We start from the raw sequence: 14735 nt of genomic DNA, 5'->3' as shown, positions 1-14735 counted from the left end.
CCATCAGTCAGCAGCATCAATTGGACAATAGATTGAGTAGATATGTAAGTCCCAGATTCTATTTTGAACTATTCAAATGTACTGAATTTCCCTTTAAATTTTTATAATTTGTAGCATATGAAAATTAACTATAAGTCAATCTCTTGTCTTTTTTCCTTCCTCCTTTCCTCCTTCTCTCCTCCTTTCTTTTGCTGCACAACACCTCTTAGCTGCATGGTAATGTCTTCTCTTCTGTTCTGACAAGAATAATTTTAAGAAGGAGAATAGCTAAAAGGAAGATTTCTAAAGCAACAGTAGAAGTGAATCCATCTTCAGCAAATCATGGCAGAGCTATATATGACAGAGCTAAATGTAATAATTCAGAATACAGTACTTAATGAATTATAGGCACCTAACAAAAGTTCTGAGCAGTGTAAACAAGAATAATTTTAAGTAATGTATTTTGCAGTCAGGTCAATATCAGTAACTCTATTTGAAAGATATTATCCCTTCAGTGGTAAGGTAAAAGGTCAAGCAATGCTAAGGATGCACTGGAATAACAGTTGAAAAACAAGGAAGGACATTCAATAAGAGAACAAGAAGGAATAAAACATGCAGGCAGACAGACAAAAAAATGAAAGAGACTTTTCTCCTTTGAACTACAGTAGCAAGAATGAAAATAATATACTAATAGTTTTGGATTCCTGGTACTAAATATTTATTAGCATGCTGGAATTTTCTTAATTTCATTTTAGGATAAGATGTGATGCACAGGCATTTAAATTGATTTTTTTAGTTTTAGCCGGATATTTCTTGACTTGTTCTGTTCCATTTGTAATCTATCTGAATAAGCAACATTAGCCACAAAAACTTTTTGTCACTTGATGTGTAGTTTTAGTAGTGTCTTGCAATTTAGATATACTCTGTGGACTGCAGATGAACTTCTTATACACATTCAACGCTTGAATTAAAAAAAAGAAAAACAAGCTTTTCATTATTTTAAATGCCTTTTTATTAGTACTTTATTTGTAATTTATAGATAGAAAATATCCTGGATGCAGGAATTTTGTACAGTGAAGAAACACACCTTTATGAATTGATAGAACTCTTTAATAACAACTCTTGCAGCATTTTGTGGTACTTTAGGATGACTGGGTTTATTGTTCTTGCCTGGACTGTGTGCTTCCTTTCCTATGTGGATCTATATGTATAGTCTGGCTTTTTAATTTCTTAAAACTTGCAAAGAGAATGAAGCTGGTATTATCTATTTGCAAATGCTGCATGAGAGTCAATATAGGAATAATATTGCTACAACTAGGGTGTCTCTTATAGAAGTGTGTTTAACCATGGTTAAAAATAGTGTGTAGTGCAATCTGAGAGCTCAGTCACAATTCTTCATCATGATACATTCTAGGACCAATAGCTCAAATTTCAGAATGAGGAGATTCTCCTAAAATTATTTTCTGATAAACTCAAAAAATATTTTCAATTCTAGCCTATATAGTTGGATTATAATGTTGAACCTGTCTAAATATTGTATGAAGCAAAGTATGAAGCACTTTAGCTTGTTCACTGCCTTGCTTTTCAGTCATACCAAAACTGTTAAATGTATCATTACCCAAATCATTTAAAAAGTGATGTAATTACATCTGAGTAAACAAATCAGTTCCAAGGGAGATAGAAGTTGGCTATATTACTCTACATGTTCAGCTGGACCTTGTCTTATCACAGCTTTGGACAGCTAAGTTTATTTTGTTGTTATGCAATGAAAAACTAGATTCAAATAAGTAGCAATTGAGTTATTTCAACTTAAGCTAAAGTATTCCCATGTCCTGCAGTAAGCATTCTCATTTCCCAGCATTTCTTAAAATGTTATTTCATGCTCAGTTACTGGTTCTCCCCACCTGACCACTTTCATTTGAATTGTATCTTTGTAGCACTTCCATCCATCACAAAGGATATTTTCAAAACATTTGTGCAAGACATTGTTGAGCACCATTTGGCACTGTCCAAACCTTTATAACTAATTTTTATATAAATGGAAAACTATGTGAGCCTCTAAAAAAACTTATTTTGTCCTGGTTCTAATCATAGTGTATTCTTTAATAAAAGAACAGGAAAATTATTACATTATTAAATGCATGGCTAAGCTATATTTTAATTTAAATAAGTAATTTGTCTTATGCTCTTTAATCTAATTTATAATAATATAGATTATATAAATATATCCTATCACTATAATTTGATGTGATATTCAATAGCAAGGCTGGTGGCATTGAGGGGAGTTATAAAGTTGCCTTTGGCTCTGGGAAGCAAAAGGTTGGAGACTAATTGTCTGTTATTACTACTGAGATAAAGAACTTCTGGTGAAGTTCTGTAGAACCCTAACTGTTTAGGACACTGATCATTTTGACATAATGTAACTGAATGAAAAATCATTCCCTAGAACTCATAGAACTATGAGAACCATTACACTGAGTGGACTTAAGAATTTTAAAAATGCTTTTTGTCATTGAACATATCTCTAGTGTCATCATTAGGTTATATTTTTTTTATCAAATTAAAATCTGGGCTACATCCAAAATATAATTTGTTGCTTAAGTGTTGCTATTGGGCTTAAAGAAGTGCTCATGCTGTCTTCTTTTATTGAAGACAAAACAGTGTTATAAGAAATAAACACAGCCAGCATACTATTAGGAACAAAGGAAATTCCAGAAAAGAACAGAGGAATTGTACATTTTGTCTAATATCCTGGATCTGGCCAAAACCTGATTTTGATGCTTTTACAGATTTTCTCTTTACTTGTTTTATCTTCACATCCAGCTTGGGTTCAAATGAAATTGCTTAAAATGTCTTCTTTATAAGATTTATATTCATAGTAATTTTCCTGAAATTGATGGAGAAATATCACTCATAAAATAAAGAGAAAATATACCATGTATGTGAATTTCTTTTTCCAAATGAATTAAAGCATGATAAGTTACTAAATTTGATTTTTTTCAAGTCTGGATTGCTTCTGGCATTTAGATCTGATTGTAGTGTAACGGGTCATATCAGTAAATATATAAATGACTTTCTTTCTCTTGTCATTTGGCTGTTTTGTTAAGTTTTACATTTAGTTTGTTAACTAGTTGTTAGAAATTTCCAACTACATCAACTCTTTCAAACTTAGTAGGCTTAATCACCATTAGATATACTGTATAATCACACCAATCAGTGTATCTAAAAAAAAAATACAGAAGCTGAAACTATCAAATTCTCATGTAATAGTAAGATATTCAGTTTTAATATTTGATTTCAGTAGGATTTTTTGAATATAGGCTGTATTTGAATAGTATACAAATATAGTAATAACTAGCTGACAGAATAAGTATAGGCCATGAGAACAAAAGTGGGCATGGGCCCATATTTCTTATATTCGCCACAACCCAATGCTGATCTTCTCTTTCTTCCCTGTCTTCCTTGCCTAATATGCTGCTATGGGAAATAGAGATCTGTCTTTTCTGGAGTTTGGCCAAAGATTATGGGTTGTTTTCCTGATATATAGTCTCCTTGGATGATCTCTATAATAAATTTTCATTTTCCTCTATAAACATGATAATACAAGGTATCAAAATAGTCAAAACAAGACAAAGCAAAACAAATTGCAAGAAGATGAAATAATTGAAGGGACAATACTAATAAGTATGAACCAATTATACAATTCTTTAAGAGTTTACAATAGAAAGGGTGGGGAAAGTATTTTGTTTTTAAATATTGTTTTCAAAGAACTAAATTTGTGTATGAGAAAGCAATGAACTACTTATTTACCCTTCTTCCATAAAATCATTGAGGTTCCCAAAGTTGCTAGATAATCTAGTTTCTAACAACAATACTAAAAAATCTGATGACTCTTCTGGAAATATCGGAAGACCTGTCAACTTAGAGCAGGACAACTGATAATGGATTGGGTGACATACTACTAGGTCAACTTCCTTGTATTGAAAGGGCAGCAGAAAAGCGTTCAAAATAGGGTTTTTTTTCTGATCATAGGTGTTATTAAATTTATTTTCTACCTGTTATAGTAAATAAAGATAATCATTCTTCCATGAAACAGATAAATACTTACTTAGTACTTGTATCTTACAAAGGACTTTGTTGCTAATTCTATGCATGGATGAAGACTTACTTAAATTGCCCTGGCCTTTTGTTTCCATTTGGACCATGTTCTCTCAAGGCCAGATTAAGCCTTAATGGCCTAAGAACATATCATACCATAGAGTTATAGATCAAAAGTTGTGATTTCAGGAAGGACTTGCATAAAATACTGCCATTTTCTTGTTCTTAAACAAACTAGCACGTAGCCTTTTTCCCTGTTAATAAACCCTTGGATTTTCTTTCCTTGTGTTATATTTTGATATCCAACTATGCCTCTGCATTGATTCATTATTGTTCCTTCAGTTTCTTCATCTTCTTGTAGTCTTCAACTTCTTTGGACAAGGTTCAACTTTGGTTTGCATTTGGTTAGCATTTCAAACACTGTCTGTTCCAGATCAGTTCTGTTTTAGTTCTAGCCATTTTCTCCAAATGGCTGTTTCGAGTTTTTAAAATTTCCTTAAAGAAAGAAAAATATTTTGAGAGACACCCCAGAAATTTGTTTTGTAGACAAAACAATTCAAGAAAATAAAAATTGCTCTTTCCTTCCCTTCCAAAAAGGACTAGAATTGGACAGCCAATGAAGAACATTTATCTGCCACTCCTGCAGCAAATAAGAATCTTGAAGTAAATATATGATTGATTTAAGACCATAGATTGCAGGTTTTTGTTGTTATGCCATTATTTATGCATTCGTAGTGAATATGGGGCAGATAATACAGATGAACATCTGTGAAATTAACTCCAATTAACTCCAATTCTACTTTTGAGGAATTCTACTTATTAAAACTTAAACATTTGGTAGAGACATATAGTGAAAGTAAATTTGCAAAATAATTCAACAATGGAATTGGGATGAATGCTACTTAATGTTACTCTGTATACTTGTTCAGGACTTGGCATAATATTTGTAGAGATGTTTTTAGGAAAGCTTAATTTGTATGCTCTTTTTCAAAATTTATCTATATTTCCGTTATTCTTGAAAGCTATTTCCTAGGTGCTGTACAGTATATACCATCATCTGGACCATCAGGAGGTAAATTGCTGTGAAGTTGTATTTGGCACTCACATGCTTTCTGTTCTTAGTATTTCTTGTCAGGTTCTATGATGCCACCATAATTCTATAATGAAAATTATGTTGTAGTTTTGAATACTATTTTGTGTAGGCAGTTTACAAAAAGGACAACATATATCCAGACTTTTTCAAATGTGGTTTAAATCAAGTGTTTAAAGAATAATTGAAAACATGTTTCTGCAATTGTGCAAACAGAGAGGCAGGGAAGCCAGCAGAACATACAGAATTCAGAACGGCATTCTTTGCGAAACTTCAAATAAAATATAGTATCACATCCAAACTTTAAAAAAATATATTCTGGATTAATATAAAGTAAAGAATTGAATGGCATACTTGTCTCTTCCCTGATGCCTTTTAGGAAATGACAAAAACTGAAATTAATTTAAAATATATTATCTTTTTCTAGTTTGTTGCTTTTTCTTTCTTTGTTGGAGGGGTTGTTATTATTACTTTTAATCATATCATGAAATTCTGTTTATTGTATAGTCTGCAAGCCATCAAGAATTATTATAAAATAAAATTATAAGGGAGGGAGGGAGGAATTAAATAAACAAACAGAATGAGAGAAAAACTGACGCTGGAAGAGTAACCCCCAAAATATCAGATTTTTTTTTCTAGAAAACTTGCTTTAAATTTGTAATGATATTTCACTCTCATTTAATTTTTTACTTTTCATTTTGGTCAATATTTCTGAAAAGATGACAGGAATGTATGCTTATGAAGGAAAGGATTGAAAATAAAATAGCCTTCACTCTAAAATATTCCCAACTCCAAATATTCATTGTCAGACCTGGCTTATTATATATGCTTAGAAATCCATTTTTCTTCTTTTTATTTAGATTTGGTACCTGAAAATTCACTGTCATTTTTTTATTTTTCACTTTGAAATATTATGGGCAAGAACTCAGTTGAACATTTGATAGAGTTGATATGTTTAATATTAAGAAATTGCTGCCAATTTTCCACTGGAAAAATCCATACTATCAATTTAAAATATTAATGGCATTTAATTCCATTCTTTCTTTAGAATTCTCCCTTTTTTCCATTTAGTTTCATATCAATGCTCAAATTAAACTGAGATCCAGTGATTCGGATGAGGAATTCATGATTCAAAAGGATTTAAACTTAGTCTGAGCTTTACACTCAGACTAATATAACATTGTTTTCTAATTCAGTTCTACCAAAAAATACTTTATTGATATTGTATGGTTTGATAGAATGTATTCATCATTGAATCATCTGTCCTCACAAAGAGAAAGAAAGAAACATTGAGCATCTGTCTTCTAATCAACAAAAAAACAACAGATAAATGACAAAGAGAGGAGCAAGGAAGTCCATTGGTTGCTGATTATACTCCTAATAATCTTAGCGGTTAAAAGGATAAATTATAACATATATGTAGTAGTCAAAGCATTGGGTTAGAGACCAGGAACCATGAATTCTAGTTCCATTTTTAGGCACAAAGCCAGCTGGGTGACTTTGAACTTTCTCTCAGCCCTAAGGAGATAATAGCAAACCACTTCTGAGAAATCTAGCCAAGTAAACTGCAGAGAGTTGTATAGGCGGTTTTCGAAAATCAGGCACAATTAAACAGAGGATTAAAAACTGATATGATATAATACTATCAATATCTACCTCCTACATTACAGTATAACCTGAATGATCAGAAGCCATGATATTTGAATGCACCTTTAAATTTAAGCACGTATATCCATTTCAGCTTTTTGCTCTGTACATTAAAACTGTGAATATGGATTTTTAGAAAATCTGGGTTTCATGAATTTATATGTTTCAAAAGTAGATTTCATCTTCAGCCAAAAATGCAAGACATCCTAGAATACTTCCAACTTGTATTGTTGTAATTAACTTTTATTTTCTGTTTCTCTTGCTATCTTGCTGTTCGTGTTTCTGGTTTGGCATGGAAATACACAACAGAAAAAACTGGAAGCATCCTGGGAAAGTGTTAACTTATTCCTTTTGGCTACATTGACTTATTTGTACTTTGGCAGTTGGGTAGCTCAACTACCTCTAGTCTGCCCACGTCCTTTTTTCTCTCAAGCACCTAATTTCACAACAAGAAGCATTTCTATATGCAGCTGCAATTCGTTCTGTTTAAACATTTCTAAAGAGGGGAGGCACTGACTTGCTCTAAATTGAAATTAAAATACAAGCTTTATGGTCTGCTGTATCAGACATTATATTGGTATAATATCCAGGTTCATTTACCAAAATATTAACTATGTAGATACCCTAATAGAAGTTTATAACACAGCATGTAGACACATAAAATGATTTCCTTTAGTTTTTCTCTTTCTTCTATCTTCAAAGGCCAATCTCTGCAGGAACAGATGTTTAGTTTTATTTATTTGGAAATCAAGAACATCATGATGCCTCTGCCTTTGTTTGCTTAAAAACTGATAATTATCCTAAAAAAGACTCTTCTCATGGTCAATGGAGTGTAGTTATACAGTAAACTATTTATATAATTATTTATTAGCATATTTCAAACTGATGCTTTTAGATAAATTGAGCTATAACTCTAGAAATTTATTTCCCCAAACAACTTAAAATTGTTTTCTCAGCAGATTCCAAGTTCCAAGAGAGCATTTTGTATGTTTGGGACACACAATACTTTTGTTTCAGGGAATAGCAGCAAAGTTTTGCTCAGAAATTGTTTTGAAACAGTTGGAGGGAAATATCACTAGAAGTTTTCACAGAAAACTTCACAGAAAATAGGAGTTTTTAACAGAATAGTCACTGACAATTCTGTGATCAATATGTTTCGAATGTTGGTTTTCAATATTCTAATTGAGACCAAATAAAGTGAATCCAGATATTAACTTTATTTCCATATACAAATTTATATATCTCATAATTGATAGTAGACCAGAAATCCTTTGTCAGTCCTTGTCAGTGACTATAAATGTTACATAGTTTGTATCTGGAAGGCACCAGGATGAAAATATGAGATATAGGTTGGTCTTTGTCCTTAGATGCCTCTAAACTATTTCTTGATCTTTTGGGGGAATAAGGGTTGCTTTTGCTCAGAAATAATTTCTTATGCAGTTGACTTATTTCTAAAGTTATGTATCAGCAATTCAAAGCATCTGAACATGGAACCCACAATCTTTCAGAAAAAAAAAATCAAACAATTGCACTGGATATCTTACTCTAAGTCAGTGGTTCCCAAACTTTTTCAGTCCACTGCCCCCTTAGTGCTACAAACTCATCCTCAGTGCCCCCCTCCCGGGGCGGGATTTAATTTTCTGTGGGCATGGCCTAATTTGAGGGCATGGCCTGCTCGTCAAATGACTGGGTGGGTGTGGCCTGCTGGTCAAGTGACTGGGTGGGCGTGGCCTGCTGGTCACATGACTGGGGTGGGCATGGCCTGTTGGTCACATGACTGGGTAGGCGTGGCTTGCTGGTCACGTGACCGGGTGGACATGGTTTGATGACTGGCAAACCAAATACAAGTGGTCCTCACTTAATGGCAGGTTGCTTAGCAACCTGTTCTAATTTATGACTGGCCTCCCCAGAGCTACTTGACCTGTTTTTGGAGTTTTGACAGTCATGCACACACATACATACACACACACACACACACCCCCTTCTAACCCAGCTGGTTGGACTAGATATCTCATTCACTTTCTCTTCCCTCCCTCCCTTTCTCTTTCTTTCTTTTCTTTTCAGTCCACCACCCCTTGGTGCTACAAACTCATCCTCAGTGCTCCCCACCCCCACCCCCTATAAACAGCATTATTCGGAATAGCGGTTTGCACGACCCACCAAAGAAGATAGTAACAGTAAAATTCAAAATTGTAACATTAATTGCACATTTATTCAAAATCCAATTTAAAAATCTTTTAAGTTAATGTTAATTCAACAAAATGGTTGAACATGATCCAGTGATACCAGGTTTTCAAAGTCTGATAGTCATTTATCAATTTAAGAATTTACTGAACAGTGAAGCAGTTACTAATGTGATGGATGTGCTTAGTGAATTGATACCAGTTTCCTAATGTCTGGTTTTAACTCACTTAGCAGGAATCTTAAATCACCGCGTTCAGTAATCTGGAGTCGATTTCTTTGCTTGGAGAGAAGTTCGGTGACCACACTGAAACCACGTTCCACCAAATATTATATTGGAAATGCAACAAGAAGCTTCTTAACTATTGTCCATAGTGCAGGATAGCAATCAGAAATTTCCTTCTGTAAGCAAAAGTCTTGGTATGATTTCTTAAACTTTGGCTTCAGCTCAATGTCATTTTTCAGTTCTATTAGTTGTTCCTCCACTACCCCATCTTCCTCAGTATCTAGAAATGGATTTATCACCCAATCTGCAATTTCCATCAAAAGAAGATCCTGATACCGCTCAGACATATCTTTATGCAGCATGTCCAAATGGTCACAAAAAACATGCAGATCATCATCTTGTATCCCACCTTTCTTTTCTAGCTCAGACAAGCTTGGAAATTGGTATAGCTCGCGACAGCCTATATTGCACTTGAATAGAGCTAACTTCGAAATAAATGTAGAGATGACAGATTTGGCCTTAATAAGATTGACTTCATTTCCTTGCAACTGGAAATTCACTTCATTGAACTTTGTAAACAGTTCTGATAAATAAGTAATGTCATGCCTGATCTCTTTGAGTTCATCACTGAGCAAAGCATTCTTACCTTCAAAAAACTCCACAACAGTGTCAAAAAGATTGTAAAAGCATCTCAAACAGTTGCCTTTTGATAGCCAACGAACTTCTGTATGAAGCAGCAAATGATCAAAATCTTCATCATTCTCAACACAGAACTCTCAGAATAGTCGATCATTGAGAGCATGTACTTTAATTTTGTTCACTGCAGTAATGACAATGTGTAATGACTTGTTCAAGTGATCACTGAGGTTTTTTGCAACCAGATGTTGGTGATGAATGACACAGTGAATGGTAAAAACATGCACTGCTTTTATCAAGTAAGCAACACACCCATGGTAGCAACCAGTCATTGATAGTGCTCCATCAGTTGCACAGTATGTTGGTTAGTGGAATTTCCTTTTCTTTGAAGAACTCCTCAACAACATGAAATATTGACTCCCCTTTAGTATCTGTATTTAGTTGCCTCGCAAATAACAACTCTTGAGTCAAACTTTCGTCTTTAATAAAGTGCAAATAAGCAAGAAGCAAAGATTCATTGCCTGGCAAAGTTGATTCATCCAGCTGTAATGCAAAGTCTGTTGTCTGTAGTATGCTGCACAATACATCTTCCACATTCTCAGCCATTTCATCTAGGCCTCTTTGAACTGAATTGTTGCTGAGAGGAATTGTTTTAATCATATCATGTGGTGACTTATGCAAAACAGTACTCAGAACCTCACTAATGGCTGGTAGGATGAGTTCTTCAACAATAGTATGTGGCTTTCCAGACTTAGCAATCAGCAATGAAATGTTGTATGATGCACGCAAACCGTCAGTGTTTTGTTGGGAAGCATTAGAAAACATGCGAGACAGTGCTGGGCACCTTTGAAATTTGTCACAAAGTGATTGAAAAAAAGTTAGATTCTCGTCTGCCTTGTCAGGATGTGCCTTCTTCAAATGTTCGTTCAGTCTGGAAGGCTTCATTGCCTCATTAGAAAATACTTTCCCACATATTAGGCATGGTGGCAGCTGCTGGTTTGATGATGCTGGTATAAATCCATACTTCAGATACTTCACACTATATTGTCTACATTTTTTCTTTGATTTTTCTGCTTCTGCCATTTCTGCTCTGAAAATCAGAATATTTACAATATGTGTATGTTCACATCTGGTTTGAAAAGAGTTACAGTTGCAGGGGGCGTTAGTAGAAACCTGCTTTTTTAAACCAAATACAAGTGGTCCTTGCTTAATGGCCGGTTGCTTGGCAAGTGTCCTAATATTTATGACTGACCTCCCCAGAGCTACTTGACCTGTTTTGAAGTTTTGACAGCCAGGCACACACATACACACACACTCCCTTCTAACCCTGCTGCAGCAGGTCATTGGACTAGAATCGGCAAAGCATCTCTGATTAGATTCTAGTAGTGAATAGAATCTAATCAGAGATCCTTTGCTGATTCTTGTTCATTTGTTTTATGTCCGAGCGGAGTGGTGTACCAAATCAAGGGGGTGAGCCTGAGAGAAGGAAAGAGAGAGAGAGAGAAAAGAGAGAGGTAAAGAGAGAGAGAGAAAAGAAAGAAGAAAAGGGAAAAGGGAAAGAAAGAAAAGGGACAAAGAAAGAGTGTTGGAGGGAGGGGGAGAGAGAGAGAGAAAGAGACACAGAGAGAAAGAGACACAGAGAGAGCTGATGCATCAGATTGAAATGAGGTCTAGTTTAGAGGCCCTTTCCCACATTGAAACATCTTTGCCAGCATCTTTGCCAGAACATTGAAACATCTTTGGCTTCTAATTAAAGGTTTTGTGGACGAAACATGGACAAGACTATCAGGAAGCTCTCACATTTTGTTGAGGCTTAAACAGGAACCATTGGACCAGACCTCCACCCTAAAAAATTACTTTTCCCCAATGTATTACAGTGCCAATTCTGAAAAGGCAAAACAAAATGTACTGGTAAATTATAAGAACACACGCAAACACACACACTCTCTTCTAAACCTGCTGGAGCAGGTGATTGGACTAGAATAGATATCTCATTATCTTTCTCCTGCCTCCCTCCTTCTTTCTTTATTTCTTTTTCTTTCTGTCCCTTCCTTCCATCCTCCCCTCTTTCTTTGTCTGTCCCATTTTCTTTCTGTCCCTTTTCTCTTTCTTTTCTTTCTGTCTCTTTCTCTCTCTCAGGTTCACCCCATTGACTGCTGCATGCTCCAGTGCAAGGGGCTTAATGGGGTGAGCCTGTGGGGCCTCGCCTTGAATGCAGCTGTGGTGGGACGTTTGAAAAGGAGAGCAAAGCCACTCTGGCTTTCCTCCTCTTTTCAAACATCCCGACACCGCTGCGTTCAAGGCAGGCATATCGGAAAAGCGGAGGAAAGCCAGAGTGGTTTTTTTCCCCTTTTCAAACATCCCGCTGCCACTGCGTTCAAGGCAGGCATATAGGGAAAGCGGAGAAAATCCAGAAGGTACATCGGAAAAGTGGAGGAAAGCCAAAGTGGCTTTGCTCCCCTTTTCAAACATCCTGCCACCCTTGCATTCGAGGAGAGGCCCCGCAGGTTCACCCAATTGACTGCTGCACACTCCAATGCAAGGGGCTCAATGGGGTGACCTGTGAGACCTCACCTTGAACGCAGTAGTGGCGGGACATTTTAAAAGGAGAACAAGCCCACTTTCCGCCACCATTGTGTTTGAGGCAGGCACATCGGGAAAGTGGAGGAAAGCTGGAGTGGGCTTGCAGAGTGTAACTCACCTAGATCAGATGATGGTAGGAAGGCAGGGTGGGCGGGCGGGCGGGCTGGCTGGCTGGTTGGCTGGCTTGCTGGTGCTGGTAGTGATGGCGGGTGGGAAAATGGGAAACAAGTGCACATGCACTTCATAAGGAGTGACAGGGTGGGGTGGGCGGGAAATGCTGTCAGCAATTGTTGCGCATGCGTGCAATGTCATGCATGTGCAATAAGGACTGACAGCAGAAAATGGAGGAGGGGGCAGGGCCAGCCAGGGGCCCTTTTTGCCGGTTCTTCAACCTACTGGAACGGTAACAACAGTTCTTACGAACTGGTAAAATCTCAACCCTGAATTGTGCCCTGTGAGGGCCCACCTCCAGCACCCCCTGCCACCTCTTAGCACCCCCCTGCCGGCCCCTTGCCTCTTACCATCCCCCTAAGGCATCCCACAGCCCCCCAGGGGGCAGTACCACCCACTTTGGGAACCACTGTTCTAAGTTATCTAAAGCTAGATGCTCATCAATCACTACAAATGATTAGCAAACATAAAAGTAGAAAAGGTCCTTTTTAGGCCATCAAATCTTACTTTATCTCAGTGCCAAATTAAAACATTCCCACCAGATGCTGTCCAGCCTCTGCTTGAACACATGTGGGAGGGGATCCACTTACTTCTTAGTATTTAATGTTTCTATTGGGATTTTTTTTTCTTAGCATTCAACAAGACCATTAGGCTCTGCCATATTCTTTGAGATGATAGAGAACAGATATTAGCCCTTCAACCAGTGGTGGTATTCTACCAATTCAGCCCAGTTCTGCTGAGCCAGTAGCAGCTATGAGCACTGGAGACCAAACCGGTTCTCTCTGCTGCTCTGCTGTTAGGCCCGCCTGCGTGCCCGGGCTTCCATACTCACCTTTATCCAGGGGTGGGATTCTACCAGTTCATACCTGTTTGCTAGAACCGGTTGTTAACATTCTAAGCTGTTCGGAGAACTGGTTGATCGAAGAAATTACTGACCTAATCCTGTAAGGAAGGCAGGAAGAAAACATTCTGGTTTTGCTTACAGAAACTGCTTCTCCGTTAACCCTTATTACATTCTTGGCAGGACTAGACTTCCTATCTCTGGAACTTCTCTGGAGTTTTTTTCCCCTCCTTTGCTGGTACTTTGCTTGTGTGGAGTGACCATTCAAAGTTACAATGGCACTGAAAAAAGTGACTTATGACCATTTTTCACACTTACGACTGTTGCAGCATTCCCACAGTCATTAGAGGCCAGGCAAGGAGATACATGCCTCGATGTGAATGATATTGAGTTGGCCACACCCAGCCAATAACATGACCACCAAGCCATGCCCACCACCTAAGCCACACCCACAGAACCAGTTGTTAAACAAATTGAATCCCATCCCTGCCTTTATCTGAATTTGAAGCACAGCTGCTTTGTGCGGCACAGCGGAATGCCACGCAGCAGCTGCTGAAGCAATCGGGAGGTGCAGGCTTGCAAGAGGTGAGTTAGAACACCTCTTCACCTGCGCAAACACCTCTGTGCCTGCGCAAACTGCACGTTTGGCATGCACGCGCACACAAAGTGTGTGCACGCACACAAAGTGCACCCACCAAGCCACGCCCACCGAACTGGAGGTAAAAATATTTGAATCCCACCACTGCCTTCAACTACTAAAAAAGTCATAAGGCACACAAAACAGCAATTTCTCTTCATTTCTTTGCATAGGATTTACAAAGATAGGTATTCTGTGAACGCTCCAATTAGTAATAGTTTTTACTGGAGATAAAATAAAACCAAAACAATAATTACATTTTCATTAAGCATCTTTGATAGAAATTATAGGAGTTGCAGTCCAGTACATCGAGAAAGCATACGACTGGAGAAAGATAGAGTAGAATTTCCAAATTGGGAAACTGAAATTTCATTTAGCATGAACCTTCCTAGTTGATTATTAACTAGTAGGCATCCATCAGTTTATCCAATCTCCCAAGGGATGATGAAACGTGGCGTGAAGAAGAATATCCTAAGATGTCTTGGGTGTGTATATATATATGTGTGTGTGTGAGAGAGAGAGAAAGGATAAGATGTAAATGAATTCATTACTGTTGGATTTGTTGCAAAATACAACTATATTAAGAATATTAAACTCAAACTTTGACAATTCTAGGCAGAAAGAAAATAGATCCCTTCTTATCTTT

At 36.9% G+C, this 14735-nt stretch overlaps 1 protein-coding gene and 1 pseudogene across 6 annotated transcripts in view; one reads left to right on the top strand and one right to left on the bottom strand.

Annotated features, from left to right (window-relative positions):
* COL8A1 (collagen type VIII alpha 1 chain) overlaps positions 1–14735 on the top strand; it is a 93477-nt gene that overhangs the window by 18213 nt on the left and 60529 nt on the right. The gene's annotated exons all lie outside the window — the stretch shown is intronic.
* Positions 9164–9997, bottom strand: LOC148125289 (protein FAM200A-like; annotated as a pseudogene).

The sequence above is a fragment of the Pseudonaja textilis genome, chromosome 7 (assembly GCF_049901715.1).
Source record: "Pseudonaja textilis isolate UNSWEBS1 chromosome 7, rPseTex1.2, whole genome shotgun sequence".
NCBI classification, from domain to species: Eukaryota; Metazoa; Chordata; class Lepidosauria; order Squamata; family Elapidae; genus Pseudonaja; species Pseudonaja textilis.
Note: the sequence above shows the minus strand (reverse complement) of the source record. Positions and strands in the feature narration are given on the sequence as shown.